Raw genomic sequence first — 6,166 nt, 5'->3', positions numbered from 1 at the left:
TTCTGATGTCAGGTGTTGTGCCACAGCTGTTTATATTGTACCCCCATAGGTGAAATCTGTTCAATGCCAAGCAGGATGAAAGTGGTGAGTGCCTGTGGTTAAAGAGCTTTCCACGGGCAGTTCTCGAGCCTCCTGCCAAATCTGTATTTCTGTAACAATCTTGTACCAGAAGTGGAAGGAATAGGAAGATGCCCAGAGATTTTTTTGTGTCTTACAAGTAGGCCTTTATACTGATAAGACTGGTTTAATAATGATGCACTGTACAAAGTGAGATAAAAGCAGGAGGAAGTGGGATTCTGCAGGAGTTATCCCGGTTATTGCAGTAGTCAGCCTTTTCATTAGGACACAAAATAAGACACACCAGGAAGGAATAGAGAGAGTGTCAATGATGATGGAGAGTGCTGGGCTACTGTTTCAGATAGCAATTTTCCTGAGAAAATTGTACCCCTGAGAAAGCTAACATACTTCATATCACTTTTTTCCCTATGGATCAGAGTTCAGTGCCCAGTAGGAAGATCAGCTGCACATTAGCAGTGGCAAAGAAACAGGATTTGGGGCTACAACAGGAGAAGAAATCATCAGAGGGAACTAAGCGAGGTTCCACTTGTGAGATTGGGTGGACTTGGTCTCTCCCAGTGAGCTAAGAATGAGGTGAATCAAATGGAGGCATCAAGGGTTATCTTTGAGAAAGTGTGGAGGATTTATGAAGTCCCAGACCCTGGAAAAGGGCAAATGCAGTCCTCATCTTTAAAAAGAGGGAAAAGGAGGAATTAAGGACCAGCCAGCCTTCCCAGAAAAAAAAATACTGAAGAAACAATCAAATCATCTGTAAGGAGAACACCCCAAACACAGCACAGAACAAAATGAACCCAAGGAAGTGTGAAACAACTGCCAACAGCAAATTATCCAAGTTTTAAACCCACTTTTTTCCTGTGAAAGGATAGAGTGGCTGTAGTAGAACTGGCCAGCGTGGGGTACCATGAGCTTTTCAAGCATAACATGGCAGCTTCCAGAGCACACTGGGAAAAGTGTGTCTGATTAAACTGCCCCAAGGCTGATACAGGACTGTCTGGAAAGCTGCATTTACAGGGCTTATTAATGATTCACTGCCAAACTCCCAAGCAGGATCCTGTGTACTCTGGGTGCAGCAGTAACTCTTCCATCAGTAACTTGGATGATAAGCAGAGGCTACATGTGGTAAATTTGCAGACAATGCCACTCTGAGCAGATTCAGGCTTGTTACAAAAATAAGAATTTTTTTTCCAATAGCTTTATAATTTAGAGAAATGGTCTGAAAAATAGAATGGGAGTTGAATGAAGGACAAATAGGAGTGCTGAACTTGTACACCAGCTGTTCCAGTTCAGAACAAGCTGGGTGGTGGATCTGCAAGGGAAGATCTGGGCTCTTACTGAGCATCAGTAGTGGAAAAAACCACTGTCAAGCTGTTGTGCAAAACACAAGCACCCACTGGCTGCACAGGATCAGACACTGGTCTCATCTCTCAGGTGATCAGTGACAGGACTTGATGATTTTTGCAGGCCCCTTCCAACTCAGAATATTCTGTGTGATTCTGTATCTGTGTGAAATATTCTGTGTGAATGTCCTGGAGTTGTGTCAGGGGAGGTTTAGGTTTGATATTAGAAAAAGGATTTTCACCCAGAGGGTGGTCAGGCACTGGAACTGGCTCCCCAGGACAGTGATCACACAGAGTTCAAGGAGCACTTGGATGATGCTCTCAGGCACAGGGTGGGATTCTTGGGGTGTCCTGTGCAGGGCCAGGAGTTGGGCTCGATGATCCTTGTGGATCTCTTCCAACTCTGCACACTCTATGGTTCTGTGAGAAGAAACACGCCCTGCAGGGTAAGTGAAGGCACCCTGGTGAAATGTGGTGTCCATTTCCAACACTGCACTTCCAGGAGGATAACATCGGAATTGTGAGGTAATGGGAATGACAACTTGTGAAGATTTAATGAACTGGTGTGATTTCATCTGAAGAGGAAAGAAGACACAGGGTGCTACACCATAATTGCCTTCAAACTCAGAATTCTGAGGCTGCTGGAGAGGTAGGGAACAATTTTTCTCCGTGTCCAAGTGAACGGGACATGAAGCAATGAACTAAACCTGAAGCAACTGATTTAGATTAAATATTAAGAAAAAGTTTCCAGCAGCACAGGTGGTTCAGTGTGAGAACAGGGTCTGTGCTCTCCACAGTCAAGTTCTGCAACTGGAAGTTTTTAAGAACAGGTTAACCCAGTGTCTGAGTGTTCACTGGACAGCTGGCTCAGCCCCAAAGCAGCCACACTGTCCACACTCCTGTTTCTCTTTGGGGAGGGCAGACCAGGAGGCAGAACAGCCACCTGGGATGTGGCATTTTGGGCTTTTGTTCCAGTAACCTTTATTTATTTTTTTTGTCTGGTACATGTTCTGCCTTCTACTTCTCTCTCTCCCTCAGTGTAATTTATATAGAGTTAGCCTATGATAGTTTCATTAGAAGGGGAATGTAAATAAAATGTGCGAGAAAAATATATTAATGTTTGTAAAATACTTTATGAGCCCCAGCTGAAAGGCAGTATATAAGCACAAGCATTATTATGGGAAATCAATGAATAAAGTAATAAACCAAATTGAATAAAAAATGAAACAAAACCCAAAAAAGTGCAACACTCTGCACGTAAACTCCATAAAATATATATTAACCTTAAATAATAACAGTCCATTTTCAGGACTTGCTGGTTTTGGTATTTTTTTTTTAATTAATTAAGTCTTTTTCATTTACCAAAGTTCAAACAATTAATCACAGGCCTATGTAATCAAAAGTAGAGTTTACTTCTTATTACCTATTCACATTGCAATCCCAGCATTTGAGATGATTACACACTATATATAAACACACCTACTATGTAATCACTTTAAGTGCTCCGAGCAGTGTATAGGTAGCTCCAAATGAACACTGTATGTGCAGCACAAAGCATTAATAGCATTCCAGGGAATGTCACATCATGAGAAACTCTAATCTGTTCCTGAAATGAATTTGACTTATTCATTAGTGAGATGAAGAAAGCTGATTACAGTGAACTATTCTCTTTTAACATCAAATAAGGGATAATCTTACCCTCAAGATTTGGGGTTTTTTCCTTGAAGGAAAAAAATCCATGTTTTAAAGAAGAGGATGTTTTTAAAGCAGCTGCAACTGGTGAATCACACTTCAACCATGCAGCACTATTTTTGTTGGGTTTATTTCATCCATTCATTTTAAAATGACCTTTCCCGCTCCACAGCAAATGAACAGGGATTTCCTTTTTGCACAAGGGAAGTTGTTTCTCTGGTACATGTACAGCACTCTTTGGATATTTAAAGAAGCTATAGAAATGAAGAAGAGTTTAACTGAAGAATTTTTTTAGTTGGAATATTAATGACTAGCTCAGGCAACAGGGTTTGAAGGGAAATGTAGAGCATCATAGCTTAATATGAGGAAATGCATCATAAGAAAGGCAGCCCGACAGTTAACATTTGCTTGTCCATGAATGTTTACAGGATATACAAAAATACATAATAATGCAAATAGGAATGCTGTGAACAGCCTGTTCTTTTCCTTTCATAGCCAGGTTATTCAAATTTGCATTTTGTCTAATGCTAATCTCAGCTGTGGCTGGAAACAGCTCCAGATGCAGCAGTAACTTAAGAAGGACATCAGGAGGGGGTCATTGAGGTAGTTTATGAAATGAATTAATGAGAGTTAATAGTGTATTCCACATTTACAAGTCCTTTCATCTAAGGCTCTTGGAGTAATTAATAAGCACTGCTGCACTGCTGCAAGAGAAGAAACAGTTGCTGCCTAAAATTCTCAGGGGTGTGTGAGTCCTCCTGACTTACACACAGTGTAGTGGCTCGGCATCTAACACCCAAGTCACCTTAGAAGACTTCAACACCTGAATTTTGGTGGATTTGTAAGTATTTAGATGCTTTCAGTGCCTCCCAGTTTTCTTTGTTAAAGAAGATACAAGCACAGAGAGCTCGGTTCTGTTCTCTCACCCAGTTGGGAGCTGTTGGCACCAACAAAGCTTAAATCCATGGTGTGCTGAATGTCTTCATAAAATAATGAGTAGGAAATGGAGACACCGTGTACCTGCAGCATCTGACAGGATTTATGGGGTCAGAATTAAGCCCAGAAATAGGACATATGGGAAGTCATGTAATTGTGGCAGAGAATTCAGACTATAACCCTGCCTATGCTTTTACCACAAAACAACCTTCCTGCAGTCACAGATCATTAAAATCCAGAGTAGGGCTTGGAGGAAGAACCAAAACCAATTAGCTTTTAAGGATAGGTGAAGAAACCAAAAGAAATGTTTGGGCTATCTAGGCTTTTTCATGCAGAGAAATGACATTCCTTGGAATACCTGACCACGTGAAAAGCCAAAAATATTAAAGCAAGCTAACTGGTATTCTCAAGAAATAATACTGTTTGCATCGGCATTGTAACAGGAAGTGGGAAAAGGAGAAAAAGCCAGAATTATTTACTTTGTTTTCTAACCTTAACTGCAAAATAAATCAAGTACAAAATATCAGAGAAATTGTGTTATTTTGGTGCAGAGAGGCTCTGACAAACTATTTTACTTTCTTTTGTTTTGTTGCTTCTCAGATACTTCCTGGAGAACTATCAGAACTGTCATGAGGTGGTATTTTGCCCTCTGGTATGGGAAGAAACAGGTCAGTTCTATGTGTTCATCAAAGAAAGTTTAAAGATATTTTCTTTTAAATGAGAATTTATCCATAACTCCCAGTGGCTGTGGCCTAAAACAAAGGCAGTGCCTCCAGGAGGGAGCCTGGAAAAGAAGAGAGCACTGCTGATATTTGGTGAAGGGAAAAAGAAGTGAGGCAGACATGGAGCATGGTTGTTGTACATCCGTGTGGGAGCACTGACCAAACTCAGGCTGGTTACAGAGCTGTCAGGATGAGATTCAAGAGCCATTGGCAATCCAGGAGGGGCTGGTGGAGCAAAGGGGACGAGGCAGAAGCAGCAGACACTTCACAACATGAGCTCTGCAGCCTTTATATTGTTTTACTGGTGAGCTCTCCAAATTTAAGCCTGGATCTCACTGACGTTTGTAGCTCAGTGGTTAGGACTCCATATATGTTTTAGGACAGTAGGTAGTTGGCACATAAAACAAAGGATGGGGATGTTTTGCCATGTTAGATCTGAGTGGTCATTTCATCATGAGTCCTAAAGCAGCAGCTGTTACAACTCTCACTTGAGGGTGGGTTCCTTCAACAAACCTGTCACTGCAGGGAAGACAAGGATTGTCTCCTGAGTGGAGCAGAACGGTCAGTCAAGGGGCTGTGTCCTGAGACTGTGCAGAACTTGGTCTGGATCACCACTTTTGGGTAAAATTTATACAAGGTATCACAGTCTCTCAAGGAATGCAGTGAACTGTGGGAGCACTGGTGTTTTCTCAGCTGATGGAAACAGGCAGAGGGGTCTGTGCTGTCTCTGGAAGCTTCCAAATGCCTGGGTTGCTTTAAGGGAAATATAGTAAGATGTCTTGGCAGTACTTGGTGCTGGGCACTGATGCAGAGTACAACTTATCAGAACTGATGGTTTTATGGTTTCAAATAGTTCACTGGGATGCAATTTGGCTGGTTCAACAGATCCTGGCTCAGGACTTCACTGTGTTACATCATGTTTGCAACAGTTCCTACTCCTTGGCATTCAGCTGTAGTTTCTGCCCTCTATTCAGTAAAGGATAGCAGAGACTGTGAAGATTTAAGTGGTGATGAATCAGCATCATTGTCTGGAAGCCTGAAAGTTGATGACCACTGCTTCAAATGGGATAGTCTCTTCAAGAGAGTGATTAGTTGTCAGCCATCTTCACATTTAGGTAGAAGGCCAGATCTGGACTGTTTGTCCTTTAGGTTAGAGCAGAGGTGACCCATGCACTGCTCAAGAAGAAGTGTGGGGTGAGGGGTTTGGTACTTCAGCATATCCTGATTTGTCTGGTTGTGAGTCTGGATACAAGATTCTGCCATAGGTGTAGGTGCATTTCTTTATGATCCCCTGTGATAATCTATAAATGGGCATAAAATCATCTTGATCTGTTTTAGCTGTCAGGTAAAAGAATTGTAATTAAGTGTCTTAGCTAAGACCTCTTCTGGACTTGATTTATG

The sequence above is a fragment of the Corapipo altera genome, unplaced genomic scaffold (genome assembly GCF_003945725.1).
Source record: "Corapipo altera isolate COAL_440 unplaced genomic scaffold, ASM394572v1 158, whole genome shotgun sequence".
In the NCBI taxonomy this organism is placed as follows: Eukaryota; Metazoa; Chordata; class Aves; order Passeriformes; family Pipridae; genus Corapipo; species Corapipo altera.
The sequence above is the reverse complement of the archived record's forward strand: the minus strand, read 5'-3'. Positions refer to the sequence as shown.